Here is a 25,113-nt window from a genome sequence, read left to right on the forward strand (position 1 = left end):
CTGCATATTTCTGGAGAAAAATAAAACACATCTATCAAGGAAATAATGAATCAACTAAAAAAATACTGATAAAATTTGTCTTCACAGACAACTGAAGTAAGAAACCTAACCTTTTGTTTTCCTCGAAGAGAAGCATTGAACTGCTAGTATTATAAGTTATTTCAGTATTTTGTTAATGACATTAATAATAATGTTTTACATTTATATGTCTATAGGAACTTTTTTTTTCTTTCTCCTCCCAAACAAACAAAACAAACAAAACAAAGAAACAAAAAAACCCTCTCCTAAAATACTGTTAGATTTTAGAAGCAGGAATCAGGCTGTCCTTGAGTCAGTATGCTGAAACCAGTAGACAGCAGCAGCGCAGTTGAGAAGAAAAGTTCACTGTCTTATGACTTCTTGGAAAAACAGAATAATGTTTGAGAGTTCCAAACTTGTTTTCAAATGCATTATTTGGAGCAACTTATGTAAAGTTACATTGTTCCATAGATATGGAATTCAGCAGGAGCAAAGTTTTTAGCCCTATAATTAGTATTGTATATTGAAGCATTGTCATTAACCAGTGAGATTTGCAGATTAATCCTGCTGTCAGTGAAGAAACTGACTGTATAGATAAGTAGCAATTTTTTAAGCCTGATTAAAACATGGGCATCTAATCCAATTTGTGAAAATTTTTGAAACATTACCTAAAGCAAAAGGTTGCTTAATACCTTACAATCATATATTTTTCTTCAAGTTTGTAGGTTTATATTGAATGCAGTCTTTTATTTAGAGAATATTTGAGAACATATTTCAGATGTAGAACTTGCACATTTTCTCATAGTAAAGGTTTAATTGGAAAGTCATAAACTTAGTGCTTAAGAAAAATATTTCATTGCACAATACAGCAATCTGGTTATTAGTCTCAGAGTATTAAGAACTCTCATTAAACCACATATTGAAATACGTGGTCATTAATTGCCATATTGATTTGTTCTTATTTTTCTTGAGTATGCTGATAAAATACACATTATTTTTTGTGTGTCAGAAATGGAAACTACATTCTTCCTTACACAGCAATGTGAATTAAAAAAAAGGTTCAACTTTAAAAGAGAATTAGAGATGACATCTATTCCCTAGAGAAGTTTGTAAAATTACAAAATATTTCCTTTCAAGGTGCTCTTATTCATTTAATTATTTGCTTGCCTTCTTGCTTTGAGATTTTTCTATGTTTGAAACTGCAGATGAGATCTGCGACGTTACTTTCTAATAGATCTCTCGGAAGTCACAAAAATTAATTAATTAATTAATTAATTAATTTAAGGCTCCCTCTACAGTAAGATTGAAAATGTTCTTTACATTTCTCTCTGTGAATAAGTGCTGATGTCAAATTTAGAAAAGATTTTAACTGTGTGGGAAGAGAAGCAAACAAAATATTTAACATTAAAAAAAAATATACTGTAGTCAACGGGAGTTGTAGCTTTCATTTTAAAATCATAGAATGACTTATGTTGGAAGGGATTTTAAATATCATGTAGTTCCAATGCCCTCACATGAACATAGTTATCAACCACTAGATCAGGTTGCCCAGGGCCTGATCCAGACTGGCACTGAATGCCTCTAGGGAAAAAGCATCTGCATCTTCTCTGGGCAACCTTTTCCAGTCCTTTACCACAGTGAATAAAAAATTTCCTCCTATCATCTAACCTAAATCTCCTTTCTTTTAATTTAAAACCATTCTTGCCCGTTCTCACTAATAGACCATGAAAAAAGTTGGTTTTCTGCCAGTTCATAAACTCCTCTGAAGTATTGGAAGGTCGCAATGAGGTCTCCCCAGAAAAACAATCCTCCTCTCCAGTATAAACAAGCCCAACTTCCTGAACCTCACGGGAGAGGTGCTCCAGCCCTCTGATCATCTTTGTGGCTGCCCTCTGGACTGATTCCAACAGCTCCACATCTTCATTGTCTTCAGGGCCTAAGACCTGGGCACAGTATTTCAGGTGTGACTTCACAAAAACAGAACTGAGGGGGACAACTTCTTCCTGTTACCCAGTTGGCTGCCCTTCTTTTGAGGCAGTCCAGTATACTGTTGGCCTTCCAAATTGCAAGTGCACAATGCTGGCTCACATCCAGCTCTTTATCCACTAGGACCCCCAAGTTCTACTTGACAGAGCTGCTCTCATTGAGTACTTCTCCCAGTCTGTTCACATATCTGAGATTGCTCCAACCCAAGTGGCAACACCTTACATTTTGGTTTGATGAATCTCATTTGATTTTACATGAGCCCGCTTTTCAAGCTGTTCCAGGCGATTACAGATATGGAGTGAAGCTGTGCAGAGAGAAAATTAGAAAAACCAAAGCCCAGTTAGAACTGAGCTTGGTCATTAAGATAAAAGACAACAACAAATATTTCTATAAATATATCAACAGCAAGAGGAGGGCTAGAGAGAACCTCCATGACTTGTTGGACACCGAGGGCAGCATGGTGACCAAGGATCAGGATAAAGCTGAGGTATTAAGTGCTTTCTTTGCCTCAGTCTTTAATAGTAAGACTTGTTACTCCCTGGGAACACAGCCTCCTGCACTGGTAGATAGGGATGGGGAACAGAATAGGCCCTGCATAATCCACGATGAGATGGTTTTGGACTTGCTCCAGAAGCTGAATGCTCAAAAGTCCATGGAGTCAGATGGATTGCATCTAGAGTGCTGAAGGAGTTAGTGGATGTGGTTTCCAAGCCACTCTTCATCATCCTTCAGCAGTCCTGGCTAACCGGGGATGTCACAGTGGACTGGAGACTGGCAAATGTGACACCCATCTTCAAAAAGGACGGAAAGATGATCCTGGTAGCTCCAGGTCTATCAGTCTCGCCTCAGTACCAGGGAAGATTATGGAACAGATAATCTCAGGAGACATAATGGACCAATTAAAAGTCAACCAAGGGATCAGGCCTAGTAAGTATGGGTTTACAAATGGTAGATCATGTTTGGCAAACCTGATTTCATTCTATGACAAGGTGAGCCATTTAGTGGATGAAGGTAAGGCTGTCGATGTGATCTACCCGGACTTCAGTAAAGACTTTGACACTGTCCCTCACAACATTCTCATGGAGAAGGTGGCTGCCCATAGCTTGAATGGATGTATGCTCTGCTGGGTGAAACACTGGCTGGATGGCCAAGCCCAAAGAATTGTGATCAATGGAGTTGAATGTAGTTGGCGGCTGGTCATGAGCAGTGTCCCCCAGGGTTCAGTACAGGGGCCGCTTCTATTTAACATCTTTATTAACAATCTTGATGAGGGGATTGAGTGCACCCTCAGTAAGTTTGCAGTCTACACCAAATTGAGAGGGAGTGTTGATCTGCCAGAGGGGAGAAAGGTGCTACAGAAGGTCCTGGATAGACTGGATTGATGGGCCAAGGTGAACCGTGTGAGATTCAATAGTGTCAAGTGTCAGGTCCTGCATTTTGGTCACAACAACCCCAGGCAACCCTATAGGCTTGGGAAGGAGTGGCTGAAAAGTTGCCTGTCAGAAAGGGACCCTGGTATATTGATGGACAGTCAGCTGAATACGAGCCAGCAGTGTGCCCGGGTGGCCAAGAAGGCCAGTGGCATCCTGGCTTGGATCAGGAATGGTGTGGTGAGCAGGACTAGGGAAGTAATTTGGCCCCTGTACTCAGCACTGGTGAGGCCTCACCTCGAGTACTGTGTTCAGTTTTGGGCACCTCAATACAGAAAGGACATGGGGTGTGAGCAGGTCCAAAGAAGGGCTGCAAGGCTTGTGAAGGGCTTGGAAAATGTGCCGTATGAGGAGCGACTGAAGGAATTGGGCTGTTTAGTCTGGGGAAAAGGAGTCTGAAGAGAGACCTTATTACTCTCTTCCAGTACCTGACAGGTGCTTACAGCAAGTGCAGGGTTGGTTTCTTCTCACTGGTGACAGGATGACGGAAAATGGTCTCAAGTTGTGCCAGAGTAAGTTTAAGCTGGATATCAGGAAAAGCTTCTTTACAGAAAGGGTTGTTAAGCACTGGAATAGGCTCCCCAGAGGCAGGGTTGAGTCACCTTTCCTGAATGTGTTTAAAAACCATTTGTTTACTGTGCTCAGAGACATTATTTAGCAGAGGGTTGTTAGAATTAGGGTAAGTTTGGTTAGGTTGTGGTTGGACTTGATGGTCTCTGAGGTCTTTTCCAACCTGAGCACTTCTATGGTCAGGCATAGTCTATCCTTGATGAAGCTGTGTTGGCATTCTTGAATCACCCCCCTCCCCTTTCTTGCACATGCCTTAGAGTAGATTCATGGAGGTTCTGCTCTGTGATCTTCCCTGGCACAGGTAAGGCTCACTGGTCGATAGTCTCCCAGATTTTCCTTTCTCCCTTTATTAAAAATGGGAGTGATGATTCCTTTTTCCACTTGCCAGGACCTTCACCTGACAGCCATGAATATTCAGAAATGATTTAGAGTAGCTTGGCAACCACATCAGTCAGTTAGTTCAGGACTCTGAGATACATGTTGTCCAGCTCCAGAGACTTGTCCATATTTAGTGTCATAAGGCAGTGTCAGACTTGCTCTTTTCTGACAGTATAGGAGGCATTTTGCCCCCCATCCCCTTTGTAGAGTTTCAGGTACATATAATATATTTAATACACTCAAAAGAGGGGAAAGGATCTTTACATTTGCAGTGACATAATTTAGCAGAAAGCAAGCCATAGGAAAAATTTATCAAAAAGCAAGTCATAGGAAAGAAAGTAATGTTACAGAAGGCAAAGTATCCACTGAATTCATTAATGCAAAGCTGATGGAATATTTATATTCAAGCTCTTTTTGAGACAGAGAGTAAAGAGACATGATAGATAGATGTCTCTCGTCATGTTCCCATTTATGAATTTTTTAGACAATCAGCAAATTCAAGGCATCTGGAGGCTATGACAACTACAATATATATTGTATTTTATCACTGATTTTTGAAGTTCATAATAAGCTCCTGCAGAATCATTGCCATACGAATAGTTCCTTCAATCACAATACTGCAGCAGATTAATGCATACAAAACAAACAAACAAACAAACAAACAACAACAAAAAAAACAGTAGCATTCCTATTGAACAGTCTTTGACAGCACTTTTTAAGATAAGAAGGAGAGAAAAGAAGAAAAATAAACAAGTCAGACCTTATCGTTTTATGAAGAAATGAACATTTTTTATGGAGATTATTTACTCCTTAGATAGTACAGTGAACAAAATCTTGGTCATGTGAATATTTACAAGAGAAAAAAAAATTAGACTTGGAGGTGCTGTTAAGGCTTAAGCCATAAGTATTTGAAAGGAATATTTACAATAACTGTTTTGAAAATATTGAAGTGCTAAAAATTAGAGCTTGAACAGATTTTGACAAGTTAATCCTATTTGCCTGTAGTGACTTTAAGTGAAACCATTGTTCCTCTTCACTATTAATTCCACATTCATCAGCTGTATTCATCATTAGAAAAATTTCTGTGATACTTGTAATTTCCTTTGCCATTGTCATGCTATTGCTACCAACTATTCATATCTCCATCACTCTCTCCTATGGTTGCCATATGTACTTCACAGAAACTCCATTCTCTCCAAAACTATATATTACATCAAAATATCACAGGGAATATTTAAAGTAGATAAGAAAGCCACTATTTAACTTGTGTGGAACCTAACCAATTTTCTTTTGTCCAGTGCCACTAGATAGATATAGTGGACATTTTGTTTCATCAGCCTATGCTCACAAACAAACGATCAAAAAACTGATGAAGTGTCTTGATGGCCACTGGAACTCCCTATGCTGAATGAACTATATGTCCATATGTATGTAAACATATGAATACATATTTATTCTTTTACACTTTTTTTTTCCACCTAAATTGTGAAGATACTTACGTGGTCTCATAATCCATGTAAATGGTTCTTTGCCAACCTCTCATAATATTTTATTACTCATAATAATAATGTTCACTAAACTGTCTTAATGAAAAGATGGACTTCTATGACCATAGAAGTGATGGAACTGCATAAAAATATTAAATGATAGATAGGAAGAAACATTTTGAAGCATATGTTTTGTCTAATCATGTTCTCATATTTGTAGCAACTGTATTAAATCATTGTAATTAAAATTGTTTTTCATTTTGGAGAAAAAAAGAATCACAGATTTGAGAAAATTATCAGCAGTCACTGTAAACTTAGTAGCTTTGTTTGTGACAGTGAATAGAACACTTAAGAGTTATCCGAAGCATCCAACCCTCTTTTTCTCTGTTTCTCTTTAGATATTTTTATTCTGGATATTTCTACAATTTCTATGTAATTGATTTTCAGCCAGCATAGTCACAGTTCAACATCTGCAAGCATAGCTTGGTATTTACTTTTTCTGATATTACAGGTGCATGTCTCAGTACTTGTATTAAAACAGTGGAGAGTGAGGGAAATGAACTGTGAAAACATTTGAAGATCTCTTTGAAAACATGCTCTGTTTGAAAGCTTAATTCTTTTCTAATGTACTCTCTAGCATGTTTTTTTTTTTTTCTTTTTTTTTTTTCTTATTTGTTTTCACATAGAGGGGACTTCTTATCTTGAAGATCATAAAAATTGGTGATTTTCCTCATTTGCTCCATGGTACTCCTCAAACAGTAGAGTTTTGCAGATTTAGGATCAAAAATAACTTTTTTTTTTTTTTTTATAAGTATTTAAAGTGTGGGTTGTTTACCTACTCCCCAGGAAGAAATAGTTGTGATTGTTTCTTTGCAAGTGTTTGTTATTCTGGTATGAAAGTAAGTGAGAACAGACTTCAGCTAATTTCTTATCTCTAGTGGTTAACAGTAATAGGTATGGGTCTATTTTGGTTCTGGCTGTGTCCAGCACAGGGCACCCCAGACACACACAGCAGCCCAGCAGGCCCTGTCATCAACTCAGCACCTAAGAATGGTACAATTTTTAAATGAAATATTAAAATTTAACATATATTTTTCATTCTTTTAACATATATTTAGTCTGATACAAAAAATGTTTTATTTTTGTATCAACTTCTTGAAACCACAGCAAATTGAGCAGTCCATTATTTTTAAATGTCTAGCTGTAGTGAAGTTACTGGTGGATATTCTCAGGCACCACAGGTTTGTGATCTGCAACAGCAATGTGTATCCCATACAAGTACATTTGTTATGCATCAGTGGATGCATAATCAAAGTCAGATTTAAAAAAAATCTATTTTACATGCATACATATCCCACCAAAATGTTCAGTTGCATACTCAAACATTTTTCAATTACACTTGAACACTTTTTTAAATCATTCAGCATTTCCTTTAGAAGAGTATGTATTGCTAGTTCATTTTTAAAAGATTTTTTAAGGTTTTTTGATGGAATACTGTATAATCAATGAATGTACAGATGTTATAACAGAATCACTGAATGGCCAGGGTTGGAAGGGACCTCAAGGATTGTGGATCGCCAACCTCCCTGCACATGCAGGGCCACCAACCTCCCCATTTAATGCTAGACCAGGCTACCCAGGGCCTCATAAAATCTGGCCTTGAACACATTCAGAGATGGGGCATCCACAACCCCTCTAGGCAGCTGTTCCAACACCTCACCACTCTCTCTGTAAAGAACTTCCCCCTGACATCCAACTTAAATCTTCCCTCCCTCAACTTCAAACCATTTCCCCTCGTCCTGCCATTATCTACCCTTTCAAAGAGTTGACTCCCCTCCTCTTTGTAGACTCTCTTTAGGTACCGGAATGCTGCTAAGAGGTCACCCTGCAGCCTTCTTTTCTCCAGGCTGAACAAGCCCAACTCCCTCAGCCTGTCCTCACAGGGGACGTGTTCCATCCCTCTGATCATCTTTGTGGCCCTCCTTCAGAAAAATTGATTTAGAAATACTAAATTTTTTTTTATGGGACACTTGGACTTTGTTTATCTTTTAGAAAGTCACAATAAATTAAATAAGATTTAAATACATTCCCTTAAATATTTTCTTTGCTCTGAAAGTAATGCTTCCCATTTATCAAATTGTATCATCATAATCTTATATAATATAGTTTCCATTTAAATAGAATAAGTTCTAAGCTACAGAAGATTATTTTTCAATGTAGTCACCATGACTAGCTATGCATTTTTGGTGGTGATTGAAGAAGGGCTTGTATGCTGCGCGTATTGTTTAAAAAAAAAAAAAAAAAAAAAAAAAAAAGCCTGGAGCAGCAGATTTGATCCACTATTACTGTCACCACTGCTGAAACACACCACCTAACACACTATGCTAACACTGACTGTTAAATCTCTGTGAATATTCATCAAGTATTGAAGAATGTCAATGGATGCTGTTTTTTCCACATGGAGGAATTCAGTTATATCTTTGTTTCATGTGCACTTCTGTGTCAGATATAATTTTCACAGACTGCCACTATGCTGCCATCATGGCAACAAAATCTAGTGGGATATTGGTGGGAACGTTCAATCTCTACTGTTATACTACTGATGTCTACCTCTGATATCATGGGCCAACAAAATAAAATAGAAGGCATTGCTTTCAGAGCAGCCTTTGCATGAGAAATCTATAAATCTTTCCTTTTCACATAAGTGCTTATGTAACTTCTAGATTAGAAAATTATTTTAATAAAGGAACCTCAAACTTTTAGAAGAATGTATGTAATTAGCGAGTTCTGAAAATAAATATATTTTTTTACATTATTAATTGTTTTCAGCATTTATTTTTCCAAACAGAACTTCATATTTCTGTATTGGTTGCTGGAAAAAGAATTATTGCTTAATTCCTTGCATGGTAACATCTCTATTTTTCTTTTTCAGAAACTTGAAGAGTGGATTTTTAATTCTTTCAATATAAACATGTTCTTACTTCCTTTCTTCCTTCGTTTTCTCTCTCCTTATTTTTCGTTATTTCTCATGGTACATAGTTGCCCTTTTGGTTCTAAGTATATTGAACAACTTGAGAGAATAACTTTATAAAACTATAGCTATAAAAAAGTTCTTTGTTACCTAAAAGATCGCATCCCTGGATGTGTTTAAAAACCATTTGGATGTGCTGCTCAGATAGATGATTTAGCAGAGGCTTGTTAGGGTAGTAAGGTTAGGTCGTTGGACTCAATGATCTTTAATGTCTTTTCCAACCTGAGTGATTCTATGATTCTATTTGTTTAGCCACAGCTGGCATTTATGTAGCATGCTTTTATTTACGGATGCTCTTGCTTAGTGATGCATGTATAAGTGTGTCTGTCCCCCCATCACTTTACCCCTGTGTACATTCTCTTCAGGTAGAGAGAAAAGCGGTGATTCTGTTTCCTATGAAGACTAAATTGCAAACAATCATACAGACTGTTACTGAACTAAAGAAAACTGAGTTAGTTGTGTTGTTTTTGGTGACATCAGTGTTGCCATGGTACCAGAGGATCTCAACGCACCCCTTTTGCTTGGGTACTTCTTATATTTTTTTCTATGCCTTGTATAGATGCAGAAAATTGTACCATTGAACTGTCCACTGGACTAATGGGGTAAGTGGGACAGCTGTCCCTTCACCGCTGCTTCATAGCTTCTCTTCTTTGACTCGTTTTCTGAGGAAAGCCTCTGAACGGAATACAACTTGCAAGCATTGGTTGTTGGTTCTTTAGGTTAGATTCAGTGAAGCTTACTTATATCTGGTTAATCTGGGGAGGATTGAGATCCTCTGTATCTCTGTCACCTGTTCCACGTTTGAGCACCCTCACAGTGAGAGCCTTTTCATTCTACTAAGTGTCACCCTGGGTAGGGACACATTTCACTAGATGAGGTTACTCTAAAGTGCCATTTAACTGGACCTGGAGCTCTTCCACTGATGCATCCACAGCTTCTCTGGGCAGCTTGTTACACTGCCTCAACAGCCTCATAGTGACAGATTTCTACCTTAATTCTAATCTAAATATATCTTTGAATTTAAATTGTCCCCATTCTCCTGTCACTAGAGATCATCAGAAAAAGTCTTTCTCCATCTTTCTTAAGCCCACTGTATGTATCAAAAGGCTACAATAAATCATCTCCAAAGCCTTGTCCAAGCTAAAATCTCACAGCTTTTCTTCAGAGGAGGGGAGTTACATTCAGCTAGATTGAGTCAAGGTTAGATATCATGGGGAAGACAGAGACCCCCATGCTTTCTGGGAACGCATCCTCATGGGGACAGTCTTTTTCTCCCAGCTGGAAGATGTCCATGCTGCAGCATGTGTCTGGTGCCGCTTGTGCTCCTGTCACTGAGCACCTGTGAGAAAAGCCAGGCTTCATGATCTTCCACAATCCCAGTAAGCATCTGTAGGTAACACTCACTTTTTTTAATACTGATTGTAGGCAGTTCCCTCAGCCTTTGCTGCGACTGCTGGGTGCCCTGGACTCTCACCAGCCCTGGCTGAGCTCTTGCTCCATGTGGCAATGTCTTTTTCATACCAGGGTCACCAGGTAGGGACTTAAGAATCCCCATGCAGATTCTCAAGGTCCAAAAGGGGGGAAAAAATAGAGAGAGAAATATGTGTTGTTTTTGTTGTTTTTGTGAGTTCGTTTTCTTAAGTATTACTCATTTTTTATTTATTGAATCAATTGTTCAATATGCCTCATCTTGAAAAGATGACCTTCATGCTGAACTTCAGGCTGCTTCATGTCAGAACCAAAGTCATCTTCTCCACATGAGTAGCCACTTCTGTAACTTGTTTGACACATTCTCAGGGCCCCAGTCAGCTCAGGTCCTTCTGCTGGATTCCTTCTGTTGTCCTGGCACAGCAGCTCAGAGAATGCTGGTCTCTGCCTTCCCCTATTCCTGAGGACTTGGGGAAGAAGAAATGACAGATTTTGACAAGGGAAAAGGATGGAGATGCGAAGGATGGTCTCACAGGAGCTTTTGTTGTCAAAAGAATTACCAGGAATGGCCATGTGAGCCTGCAAGGTGGTACTGGAGTTGGGACTCCGCCAGCTAGTGGTAAACTTATGGGATGGATAGTTTGGTGCCAAGACAGAGGTGGCCATCTGGGGAGAGGTGGACAGGACCCTGCCTGGCCACCAGAGCACACAGCTAGTTTGAGCTGAAGGGGAAATACTTTGTCCAGTAAAGATCCCAGTAAATCCTGGGAAAGCATCCTTCAGGAATAATATTGCAATATTTTTTGGAATTTGGAATACTTCTTTCTTTCCAGACTTTTTCTGATAATTTGAAAATTTTACACCAATCTATATAAGTCGATAATTATTAAACTTGCTTTTAGCTTTTACATTATACAGTTTTTAATTTTTTACTTGTAAATTTACTTTCCCTCTTAAAAGCTCAAAACATATCCTGACTGTGTTTTATCAAAAAACAAATAAGTGAATAAAATATATAAACAGGTAATTTCTCTAAAATTAGAAATCTGTTACTCAATTTTCAGGCACATAAGAAGCTGGCTTATCTAAAATGTATCTTTCAATTTTAATGGATGTTTGTGAGTCAAAGAATCAGTGGGATCGTATCTAAAGTATGCTTCTGCATAATCTTCACACATTAGCATTAAAAATAATCCTTATACATACCTAGGTGCAATTTTCCTTGATTTTTTTTTTTTTTTAAGAGAACAACAGTAGTTCACAGCTTGAAGCAAGCACAATATTAAAAATCATAAAATAAAATTACAATAGTTTTTCTTAACATTGTTTCTAATAAGTTGCATAACTCATCAGAAGATATAAAAATCTTCACGTGGAAGATACATTTATTCAGTATATTCTATCATTGCTGTTTCAAAGTGTATTAGTTACTGTAAGCTTTCAGGTATTATTTATTTTTTCCCCTCAAGATTTAGCTTTTTGACCTCAAACATTAGTGAAAGATGCAGTCAGGATTAGCAGGTTCTAAACTGTATTGACTTTCAGGGAAAAAAAAAGCACAGAAGTTTCTGTTCAGATTCTATCTGAAGAGACTGCTGATCAGTTCTTTATTAGAAAAATTTCCATTTTTAGTGAACTTTTGTCATAGGAAATACAGAAAAAAATAATAGCTATTTAATAATATATTACAAACTACCAAAATAAAAACATCAGAAGAAAGCTAGAAATTACTTCATCAAAACTTACTATAGGAAGTAGTGAAATTGAAGTAAAGTAATTGAAATTAAAGTAATTGAAAAATTCCTTCTTCAAGTCCATACCTCTCCAATTTTGAGATAGGGATGTGATGAGGGACCATGTCAAAGGCTTTGAAGAAGTCGAGGTAAATGACATCGTCCTTCCTCTGTCCAGTGATACCGTCACTCCATTATAGAAGGCCATCAGATTGGTCAGGCAAGATCTGCCCTTTGTGATGCTGTGCTGGCTGTCTCTGATCACCTCTTTATCTTGTAGGTGCCTTCGCATGGTTCCTACTCTATGATCTTCCCAGGTACAGAGGTGAGGATCACCAGCATGTAGTTCCCTGGGAATTTTTCAATGGATTAAGAACTGGTTGGCTGGACATGATCTGTGGTTCTGTGTCAGGGTGAAGGCCGGTCACAAGTGGTGTCCCACAAGGGTCAGTCTTGGGAACGGGGCTCTTCAACATCTTTGTCAATGGTCTGGCCAATGGCATCAAATGCATCCTCAGCAAGTTAGCAGGTGACACGAAGCTGAGCAGTGCAGTTGATACATTGGAGGGAAGGGAAACCATCCAGAGGGACCAGAACAGGCTGGAGAAGTCAGCCCCTGAGAATCTAATGAGGTTGCACTTAGGCTGGGACAACTCCAGGTATTTATAAGGGCAGGAGGAAGACCACCTTGAGAGCAGCCTGCAGAGAAGGACTTGGGGGTACTGGCAGATGAGAAGCTAGACATGAACCATCAGTGTACATTTGCAGCCCAGAGGGCCAACTATGTTCTGGGCTGCATTAAAAGAGGAGTGTCTAGCAGGGAGAGGGAGGTGATTGTTCCCGTCTACTCAGCTCTTGTGAGGCCCCATCTGGAGTACTGCATCCACACCTAGGGCCCTCAGCACAAGAAAGACACAGAGCTCTTGGAACAGGTCCTGATAGGGCTGCTAAGATCAGAGGACCAGAGCACCTCTTGTATAAAGAAAGAAAGGCTGAAGGAATTGGGCTTGTTTAACTTGGAGAAGAGAAAGCTCCAGAAAGACCTCATTGTGGCCTCCAAATACTTGAAGGGAGCTTATAAACAGGAAGGGAAAGACTGTTTACATGGGTGTATAGTGATAGAACAAAGGGGGATGGTCTTAAACTGAAACAGAGGAGATTTAGGTTAGAGGTTAGGAGGAAGCTTTTCACTCAGATGGCGGTAACACACTTGAACAGGTTGCCCAAGGAGGTTGTGGATGCCCCATCCCTGGAGGCATTCAAGGCCAGGCTGAATGTGGCTCTGGGCAACCTGGTCTGCTGGTTGGCAAACCTACCCGTGACAGCAGGGTTGAAACTAGATGATCATTATGGTCCTTTCCAACCCAGGCCAGTCCATGATTATATGTAAGCAATGCTCACCTTTAATCACCAGTGCAACACAATATGAACTTCTAGGAAAAAATAAATAAATTCTATTCCCCCATTATCAGAGAAGGGATCCTGTTGCCCCTTCACTACAGCCAATTTTAGTGAGGTTTGAACAGTCCCTACTTTCAGCATTCTTTACTTCATTCTTCCCCCCCTCGTTCCCTTTTCAAGCTTTTCTCCCTTTTGATTTCTTTCTTTTCCACTTTCTTCTTAAGAGTTCTTCTTGCTTTCCTTTCCTCTTGGCCTTTAATAAAAAGAATTTTCCTATCTAGATGTTATCATGCTTTTTTTTTTTTTTTCTCCATTAAGGTAGGAATAATCTTGTCTATAAATAGTGATAAGCATTTTCAGCATCACAGTGCATGTGTAGGCTTGTTCAGTCAAGAAATCAGACGATAGGACCAGCAGAATATATATTAACAGATAATTAATCTACTTCCTATAGTAAGTTTTGATGAAAACGCAGTTTTCTGCGTTCCCAGAAAGCATGGGGGTCTCTGTCTTCCCCATGATATCTAACCTTGACTCAATCTAGCTGAATGTAACTCCCCTCCTCTGAAGAAAAGCTCTGGGCAACATGTTCCAGTACTCTGTAACCCTCATTGTGAAGAAGTTCTTTCGCTTATTGGTTCGTAACTTCCTATGCTCAACTTTATGGCCATTTCCCCTTGTTCTGTCCCCATGGACTGCTGAAAAGAGGTTGGCCATGTCCCTTTGACTCCCACACTTAAGATATTTATAGACATTAATAAGATCCCCTCTCAGTCTTCTTTTCTCAAGGCTGAAAAGATTCAGGTTACCTAGCCTTTCCTCATAGGGGAGACTCTCCAGGTCACTTGTGGTCCTCTGCTGGACTATCTCCAGGAGATCCCTGCATTTTTTTGTACTGGGAAGCCCAGACCTGGATAGAGTACTCCAGGTGAGGCCTGACCAGAGCAGAGCAGAGGGGGAAGATCACCTCCCTGGACCTTCTGGCCATGCTCTTTTCAATGAACTCATTGGCCTTCTTGGTCATCAGAGCAGTATGTTCATAATATATTGTTTATGTGCTTAAATTTTCATAATGATATTTTGGTGCCCGTGATTAATAACAACAAGAAAATACTCTACATGTGTGGAATATGGTAGCCCAGCGAGAGGCTCTTTGATACATTTTACGTGTTTGAAAGATAGATGCTTTTAAAGGATAGATTCACGGTTAATGCTTTTTAGTCGTACAGAATTAGTATATGCATTAGTGCCCATACAGCAGCATAAGGCTCACATAATATGTTAAGAAAAGAATGCTGAAAGTGAAGATCCTCACTCTAAAAATGTTTTAATCTAAAAAGTATGTCAGATGAAATGGAGTTAATGTAAGTGAAAAAAGTGAGAAAAATTTCACCTAAGATTGCCAGCAATCATTAGTACAGAACCTTTATATTTTTAATCCCAGTGAAATGTTTTGTAAGAAGTGTGCAGAGTTGATCGTGTAGAAGCCATTGGCAATTTTGAAATATGTGTGAATGGTAAATTTCCTATGAATATTGTTGGCTTGATTTCAGATATATTCACAAGCATTTCTCTGGAAAGTACACTGCTATTCTGTCCAATGTAAATTCACTGACACCTGCTCTTAGCAGGAATTTTTTAGTAATTCAAGGCAGTAACGTTTATCAAAGTAGCTAAATTAGCTGTTATGAAATCACTGTTGAGTTTTTGTGAATGAGCACCTCTATGCACTATTCTACTTCTATTCTAGCACTTTTCAGACACTAACATAGGTAATAGACTAATGAGGCAGGGGAACCTGCGAATCCAAGCCCTGGGAAAAGGAAAAGGGGAAAAGGTAGGGAGATGGGTCTAAAAACAGCACAGTGGCAATGATCTGAGGAGAAACAAACTAATTTACTAAATAAGATATCAGAATGCAAGATAACATACTATAATGCAATATAATATAACGTAATTAGAATTGAAGCTAATAACTAAAGTGAGAGTGTCTGAAAAATAGAAGCCTTACTCTAATTAAGCTGAGGTGATATGGCTGGGAGCAGAGATGAGCCAGAAAATCAAAAAAGGGAAGTCAAGAGATCTACGAATGGTTTTTATCTTTCCCACTGAGCAGAAATGGTAACAGAACAGTGAGCAGTCCTCTGGGGGATATAGTTCTTCTTCTCTTCTAAAACAGGTACCCCGAAGTATCTACTATGCATGGAACAGGAGCATTAATGCTTTAACATGTACTACATGGTGTTATGATGTGGAATACTGAGAACAAAAATCTAAAACCATGACATATAGTTACACTTCCGTCACCAGAAAAAAGAGGAAATAGGGAAGTTCTGGAGTCTGAGTCTAATTCAAAATTGTTTGTAATTAATTAAATGAATTATTTTGGAATTCAAAAAGGAATCTCTTTTACAGATTTTGTTCACTGACCAAAATTTACAAAATTCTTCAAGTAGACACAAGTATAGGGCAAAAAATATCTGAACAAGCCTACCCAAGTCTAATAAGGTAATAAGACTGTGGGTGGTGACTTATTTTCCTTTGAGATTTGGAATTGGGGTCACTTTTGTCACCAGATTTTTTAACACCTTCTTCGAGATATTCTGATTTATTGTTCTTCAGAGGAAAACTGCTTAAATGTGGCATCACAGAAATATATTGGATTAAGGGCTAATACATTTTCCTAGCCAGATGAAAGTGGTGTTGTATTTTTAACATGTCAATAGTGCTTATCCATATCTCAGGAAATCCAACAGTGGAGAAATCAGGTTTAAAGTAATTAGATTTATATTTCTTATTTAAATGCATATATTTATTTTCAATATTGTCAGTTACTTTTTTCCTATCTTACCACGTTTTTGTCTCTCTTCCTCTTTTCCTGTCTCTCTCGTGCACTAATATATAAACAAATATATAAACATATATGTATACACTTATATACTGTCTCTTTCCTATTAATGGTAGTTAGTTTAGTGACTAAGGATGAAAAATATTATATATTTACGCTTCAATTATAGGAACAATATGTTTTACTGTCTAAGTACCATTTCTTGTCATGGTTATTATCGTGATATTAAATAGCTGAGAGTCATTGTAGAAGGAACATAAGTCATTACCATCTTTCTATACATAATGACTCTTAAACATAATTGCTATGTAATCTTTAGGTGAATTATTATATTGAATTACTATATAGGCCAGTGCACATGCTGGTAGCTTAGCTAGGAATAAAAGAAAGCTACTCAATCAAAGATTAGTCCTGTTTCTTTTTTAATTGAATGATTTCAAAGCATAATATTCAGGGCCGTGTTTTAGAAATATGTGATACTTTTACTTGACTCTGTTAAAGTGTGTGATATTAATTTAAGTAAATTGATAATGAAACGAACATAACTGCATGACTGAAAGACTGATCCAGGTATGAAAAGGATACTTGTATTTCATGAGCTACATATTGAGAACCCACAAACCCACAAAAATCTAGTCAAAGTCTTGATTAGAATGTGAGTCACATGCTTGACAGTCAAGGTAACTTATGCTGATGTTACAAAGAGATACCAGCTGATCTTAGGGGAAAGGTGATATGTTCTACATAGGGGACTTTACAAACAGCAGAAAATTAAATTCTTTCCTTTGACCTCCTTCATAGGATGCGAAGTCAATGCAGTATTTATTTCAAATATTCCTTTCATACGCATCAAAAAAGTACTACTGATTGATCCTCAGAGGCAGAATTACAATCTGTGACTGTCCTCAAACATGCTTATATGTCCTTCTACTTGAATGTGAAAGCTGTTCTCCTTCCTAGGAAAATGAAGACAGTTCTAAGCACCTGGTCTTAAGTAGCTTAAGAAAAAGAAAGAAAACAATATAATGAACATAAGATAATGGAAGGTAGGTTTATTTGTTTGTTTGTTTTAAAGTAAATAATCTGATTTCATGCTTCTGTTTCTTTTGAAGCTTTATTATTTCAGGAGGTTTTTGTTCCTTTGGAAGAGATACTATTCCTCTGTGATTTCCCTGTAGTTCTATTCATGTTTATATGAAACAAAGTACTCCAAAATTCAGAAAGTCTTCTAGGTCAAATGCCCCTGAATAGATCTTAGCATCTGAAATAGGAGGACTTCTGTATCTTAGCAAAATAGATTAAGATGTAAATATCATTTAATAACCAGAAAAAGAAAAGAGCAATAGAGAAGAATGACAAGATTTTGATCGAGTGATTTAAATACATCTTTTCCTTACAAAGAAAATGATTTAATCATTTACTGTTATATCATTGAAGCGAAGTGAGAGATTTCTAAAGACTGTTAGATGTTCTGGAACTAGAATCAGAATGAGCTACGTTCATTCCAGTAAAGATAATCTCTTCTTTGATATGTATTGTGTGGATGTTTCAAAGCATTCCTCTTTCCCTGTTCATAATGAAGTTGTTGTCCATGAAGTGCCTTCCTTTCATAAGCAATTCACTCTGCTTCTTTTTGATGTTCCTGTTCAATAAGAACTTGCTCTCTTTCAAAATGCTCTCATTCCATCCTTTCCCTCTAGATTTTACCTTTCTATTTCTAATTGCTCCCTTTCTCTTTGCAAGCATTCTTCTGGCTCATACATTATTTGTACACATTCTCTCTCATGACACTCCCTTTCAGCAATTTCTGTATTCTTTCAGAGTTCAAGAGCTCACTGTATTCTCTCCAGCAGAACCATGTGTTCTTGCAATCTCTTTTCCTTCATCTTTCCAAAAGACAAGATATCCTCTCTACTCATGTATTCTCTAAACTACACTTTATCTTGAATAATACACTCTTTGTTCCTCTACATCTGTGGTTTATTAAACCTTTCCCTTCTAACTGCCCTAGTGTGGCCTTGATTTCCTTTTGTTTAATCTAAAACTACAACTCAAGCTTTTACCACTTCAGGTTTTCTTCAGGTTTTCTTTTTTAGTTGTTTCTTGATTAGGACCATTATCACTCTTTCTCATCTTTACCCTCTGTTTTCTCGAGTTCTTAAGTTTGTTTTGTTTTATTTTTGTTTGTTGTTGTTGTGGTTGTTTTTCCAAATTTCCTGGATTGCTTCTATTTTGCTTGATGAAGTTTTTCAGGCTTTATCACTTGGTGCGGTTTGTTTATTCCCCATGCTTCTACCTGAAGCAGATTTCTCATCATTTTTCATCAGCTTCTTTTTGGAGGGGTCACCTTTGACTTTCTGAAAAGAAATTTACACTGATTTGGCTTTTTTTCATAAGAACTGGATTAGCTGTGAGAATAATTTCCGTTCATGTATTCATAAGTAAGGAACTGTAAATTAGTATGCAATATTGGTGATATTGCTGCTGAAATAATTCTTCAGTGTAGTTACCATACAGGAGTTTAAAATTACTGGTTTGTCCCTTAAAGAGAGTGATTCATACTTCTTGCTATTCTTCTGTGCAAATAAATTATCCAAGTGAACATAAACTGAAAAAGCTGCAGAAGTATTTTCAGCTCTTTGTTGAATATTGTCTCCTCAAAAGAAACCAGACTGGCTTTCTCTAGTAGAAAACTAGCACCAGCCTCTGAGGGACACCATTCATCACTTATATCCATCCAGACATTGAGGCATTGGCCATCACTCTTTGGACTCGATCCTGCAGCCAGTTCTTCGTCCGTCAAGCAGTCCACCCATCAAATCCATATCTTTCCAATTTGGAGGGAAGGAAGTTGTGGGGTACCATGTCAAAAGTCTTACTGAAGTCCACACAGACATTAATGACTCTTCCCTTATCCATTGACACAGGGACACTATCATAGAAGGCCAGTAGGTTGGTCAAGCGGGATTTGCCCTTGGTGAAGCCATGCTGGTTCTCCCGTATCACCTCTCTGTCTTCCATGTGCCCTAGCATATCTTCTGGAAGGATCTGTTCCACAACCTTCTCTGGCACACGAGAGATACTGACAGGTTGCTAGTTTCTGGTGTTGTCCTTTTTACTTTCTTAAAAATTGGTGTGATGTTGTCTTTTTCCCAGTATCCAGGGCATTCAGTTGACTGACATGGCTTTTCTAATATGTTTGATGCTTGGCAACTACATCAGCCAATTCCGTCAGGACTCTGGGATGCATCTCATCAGGACTCATAGTCTTGTGGATGTTCAGATTCCTCAGGTGATCCTGAACCTGATCTTTGTTTACAGCGGGAAGGATGTTTCTTCTCCAATCCCCTCACTGTGAACCAGTATTTTGAGGGCTGTGTGCTGTGCTGTGCACTCATCAGAACAGGCTGAGGTAAAAATTTTTTGAGTACCTCAGCCTTCTCCTTATCTGCTGTTACCATCTTGCCTGTGTCACTCTTTCGGGGGGGTACACCCTCTTGGACTCACCTTTTCTGGTTGAGATACCCGTAGAAGATTCATTTCAAATACATATTTTTATTTTTATTTTATTTTTATTTTTTGTGATTTATTTATTAAATTTATTGCTCCATGGCATTTATTCAGATTTAGCAAGGCCATCCAATGATTTCATGTAAAGCCAAACATTCTGAGAATTGTGCTTTCTTTTCAAATGAAGAAAAACCACTTACATGTACATGTAAAATTTGAGAGAACTAATCAGCAATACCACTTGTAGGTGAGGAAACAGTCTGATTAAAGCAGGGGAGCACACTGAAGAGATGTGAGACTAGGCACTTTAAAAATTTAGAATACAAATTTTTGCCAAATATTTAGTTAATAAAAAACCTCAGCACTGGGCGTGGAGTCTGGACATCCTCACTTCTAAACTTGTCTTAGCCACAGAACCTCTCTCTTTTGCCACTTCAAGCTTTACATTTTCTTGCTTTGCATTTCAAATGTTAAAATAATCAATATTTAAAATATAGTTTATATGATGGATCTGATCCCTAAAAATTGATTTCAAATAATCAATAAAAGCCAAATAGAACTTTGTCTCAGGTTTTGGAAATACATACAATGATAACATGGCTATCTAGATGCACAGAAACAGAACTGAGGAAAAAAAAGATATTACAAAACAACATTCTCTTTTTTAAAATGTTTTAACTAAAACTAAAACGTTTTAAGTAAACTATTCACTTAATTTGCAGAATTTTTAGACTAGCTTATTTAAAGCACTGCAGGTTATGTGGGGAATATATTCTGTCATAACACCGTAGCTCATAGTTTCCTAAATTTCCAAATTAAGTGAAAACCTGATGGCATAGAGATTACTTACAGATTGTGATCATGGTCAAAACGGATTTAGCTTGGGGAAAAGTAATTTGTTTCCAAACAAATAACATGAGATGGAGAGAAACAAACACAGAGAGCACAGAGCCTATGTTACTGCCTGCTTTTCAGGCCTACGCCACCCCTCCATTTCTGACCCTTCTAACTGTCTCAGAGCTGATCGTCTCTGCTGACCTTTCCTCCTCACACCTTTCCCTGCTCCAGCACAGGCTCTCCAGAACAGCACAATGAACTCTGCTGGATGCACCTCCTCCCCGAGCTACTTGCAGGATTGTTTCTCACTCTTTTCCTCTTAATGCCAGGCAGCATTTTGGATTTCCAAGCTTTCTTCATCCCAAGGCACTTGCCCATGGTTGAGGGGCCTGACTGCACCCTGTGGTGGGGTCAGTGGAGCCAGCTGAAACAGCTGTGTCTGGCACAAAGCAGCTACACCTCACTTCTCACAGCACTGTGGCAATCTGTGCTTGCTGCTTCCTCAGCACCTGAATTTGGTACACTCACTCAAAAGTATACTTGCTTTTCTAGGGCGTACATTATTCCCTCACCTAAAATCTAAGAAATGACTGTACTATGTTGTTATGTTGTTGCTAGCTTCTCCCCCACTCCAGCTCTCTCTCTCTCTTTTTTTTTTTAAAAAAAAACTAATAGATGGAAAACGATTCCTAAAAGATTCAAGTTTATTTGCAACAGAATTTTCCTAAACTTAATTTTACACTGTATTACAAATCTTAGAATATTTAACATTTAGTCAATTGGTAACTAGTTATTTACAAGTCATTTGTTAATTTATGCAGCATGAGGTATCTGATTTATCTGATTCTGGTATGTCTTTCTTCTTATTATTAATTTCGGCAGTCAGGATTTTTTAAAAAAGGAAGTGGTGATATTTTGAGTCTAGCTTTGCTTTGTATCAGGCTGCTAGTTGTATCAATGAGTTGAGATGATAGCCTTTATGGACTGAATAAAGGAAAATTTAGATACCAACAGAGTGCATCTCTGCTATTAATGGTTTCATGTTTTCTTACTGGTGTAGAAGCAGGCAACGGAAATTTTAATATACAAAGTTAAAGGCCCAATGTTTGTTTTACATCACCTACTTGCTAGTTAAAAGGATCTATAACAGCACAGAGGAGTGTGGTTTTCTTGCTATTCAAAGACCCAAATTCCCCAGGAAAGGATTGGTAAAAAATGGTGAATCTTGTGTATATTTTTCCATATATATAAAATGAATATTTCCCTTTTCCAGTAAGAACAGCTATTCTTATTATAACTAGCTTAATATTATAACTAGCTTAGTAATATGATCTTCACTATTAATACATTGCTATTCTTCAGTGAAGTTTATCCGTTCTGTTAGAATTAGTGTAAGAAAAACTAAAATAGAGCTTGAGAGTACTTTGAAACCATGTTTACAAATGTTCAGAATACCTGCAGGAAACATCTTTACAGCGGTTTGATAAAACTTTGCAAATACATGTAATGCAATGGTACAAGCACCGGAGCCAGGAATGGTGGTTGGAAGTTTTAATTTTGTTGCTCGCATACTGTTTGAATTTAGACCTAACAACTCAATGTCTATGAAACTCATTCTGTCTGTAAAAAGGAGATAATATCCATTATACCCTTAGAAGTCTGTTCTCAGTACAAATTTTTGTACTGATCCTTTAAAAATAAAAACAATAGATGCACTGTTTTTACATCTCTCTTAAAATATAAAATATAAATAATTACTATTTATTTATTTATTAAAAGAGAGACTCACTGTCCAAATGAGAGCATTATGATAATCTAGTAAGAAGTAAGAAGTAATCTAGTAAGAAGTAAGACACAGAACAGACTCCTATGAAACAGTTCAGTTAATGAGTTCTCAGTCAGGGTCATAGTGAAACATTTAGAAGGTTATTCACTCTTAATTTCAAAACTTATAGTAATGGAAGACAGAATTGACAAACACCCTACAGAAGATCATCCAATAGTTAATAATGTTTACTCTTTAAAATAGGCTTTATTTTCACCTAGGCTATATCTGTTTTGATCCTCTAGGAATTGGATCTCATTGTGCCTTTTGCTTTGTATTAAGGAATAGTTCAATGTTATGCATGTCATCTCCTTTGCAAGTTCCTGGCAAATTATGATGAAACGGATACACTTGCAGAACATCAAAGTAATCACGTAATTAAGCCAAACTGGTGGTTTGTCTGGAACAGCTTGCAAAATGACAATGTGATCTAATTTGCAATATCTGTATAGGTTTGGTTTTAAACGTGCTGGCATATTTTTTAATTAGATCTTCTTCCTCTGTCACTGGTGTAAAAAATCAGACTTAAATAACAGTGTGGGTTTCTATTCTGTTTTTGTTTCCAATTATCAGTCTCATTAACTTATTATTATCTAGCTGGGATTGTATATTGTACAATAACAGAAAACTTCCTCACAGTCTTTGTACTTCATATAAAATCAGCTGTAACTTAATTCACAATGACATAAACAATGTGATAACACCATAGCTTATGCTTCCATTTAAAATTTATCATTTCTATTTTTGTAAAATAACATCAGTTCGTATAATCTGTGTACAATTCAGTCTGATTGCTTAGAATAACTTGTTACAAATGTTAAATAGCTGTCATGCTAATATATCATAAGACATGATGAATATGTAGTTTTTAGGAAGAGTGCCACAAGAGCTCAATCCATCTTTGAAGAGACACATTTTTTATAAGGAACCTATTTCATACTCATACATAAAGCACAGTTGTTTAGCTTTGTTTATCTTTGCAGAAGCTTGCTTATGAATAGAAATAACACATTTTATAGAAGAGAGAAAGAAAGGTAGAAAGAAAGTAGCAGTAGCACATCCTTCTTTTCATAAATTCTCTTAGAAAGTTAACTGAGTTTCACTGAAGGGAATGAATCAATGGTCCTTTATAAAGAAAAAATCAATTAGAAAGTCATTACATAAACGTTAGCATTCAAAAAATAAAATTATATATTAAAGCCAATTAGACTGTATGTCAGAACTACGGTGAATTGCACTTGCATTGATGTATGCAAAATCATTAACAACCTCCATGTCCAAGAAATGTAGAGAGTGAAAAAGAACACGTTTATAGACAACTGAATTTTCTTTTGCAAGCTATCTCAAGCAGCAGATGACTTCTCTGGGCTTTTTAAGAGGTTTACTTTGTCTATCTCAAGTGTTACTGTTGTTACTGAAATTAGAACACTTGAGGCAACACATAAGACAACAGCCACTCCTGTGGCATCCAGGAGGGCTATAGGAAGAACAGGAATCCCAGTAGAGTCTTTCTCCCAATAGCTTGCTGTAGTCCTGGTGTGATTTGTGTTTAATGCCACACTGGAGAGGCAGATGGTGTTAAACATTGAGAAGGAGCACTACTGAGCATCTCACAGAAGAGCTGAAGTCCCCTCCTGTGGATGCAATGGGACAGTCAATCTTATTTATTTCCTTAATGACAGCAAATAGGCTAGCTAACTTTTCGTGTTTGGGTCTGCATCACAGAAGATTAATGTATCTAACCCTGATGGGTTTGTTCTGAGCAATCAGAAGCAGAAGAAATCTCCCCCTGTAAGTCAGATGCTGTAGCTTGCAAAATTAAACATTCCGATACAGGTTGTCACATCATACAACCACTGCAAGGGATGGGGCATTTCAACTGTATCACAGTTTCAGGATTTTTGTAATTGGTATTTCACATCTTAACATCAAGTAGTGCACTGGGAGTTAAAGAGTTAATGCTCCAGTTCTGTGGATTGTTGATATTTCTAGGTATAGCTGTCTCAGAAGACAACTATATAGCCCAGAGGACTTTACGTTTTTATTTTCTGTTTGGATGGGAAAACAAAACTGTTTGCAAATCATGAGACATCTCCTTTTTCCTTTCCGCTCATCTCTACAGCGTGTGTGCTCCCTAGCCATCTCACCTTCAGCGTTAGAGTAAGGCCTTTGTTTTTTGGACACTCTCATTTTATTTGATTTCTTAGCTTCCATTTCGATTATATTATATTATATTGTGTTATCTTGCATTTCAATATCTCATTTAGTAAATCAACTTTTCTCCTCAGATCATTGTTGTTTCATTTTTAGGCCCATCTCTCTACCCTTTACCCTCTCTACCCCTTTTCCCCTTCCCCCTTTCCCAAGGTGTGGGTCTGTGGGTCCCCCTGACCCATTAGTCATGGAACCAGGCTGAACTGGCCTGTAAACCATTGACATACTGCATCTACCATTAGAGGTTCAATCCTAAACACAGTAGATAGAGAGAGAAGGAGACACAGAAGTCTGAATTCATTACATATGTTTCTGAACACATATTCAACATAATACACATTTTAGTTAGATATAACTGAAATGCAAATGGCATGCATTTCATTTCAGAAATGAGATGCATTTCTGAGCTGAGGTAAA

At 37.5% G+C, this 25,113-nt stretch overlaps 1 protein-coding gene and 1 long non-coding RNA gene across 4 annotated transcripts in view; one reads left to right on the forward strand and one right to left on the reverse strand.

Moving 5' to 3' along the window:
* Positions 1 to 25,113, reverse strand: part of LOC149915229 (uncharacterized) — a 241,332-nt gene that overhangs the window by 53,766 nt on the left and 162,453 nt on the right. The window lies entirely within an intron of this gene.
* The window catches only part of LOC149915233 (uncharacterized), a 175,532-nt gene that overhangs the window by 23,333 nt on the left and 127,086 nt on the right, over positions 1 to 25,113 (forward strand). The window lies entirely within an intron of this gene.

The sequence above is a fragment of the Phasianus colchicus genome, chromosome 22 (genome assembly GCF_987193195.1).
Source record: "Phasianus colchicus chromosome 22, bPhaCol1.hap1.1, whole genome shotgun sequence".
In the NCBI taxonomy this organism is placed as follows: Eukaryota; Metazoa; Chordata; class Aves; order Galliformes; family Phasianidae; genus Phasianus; species Phasianus colchicus.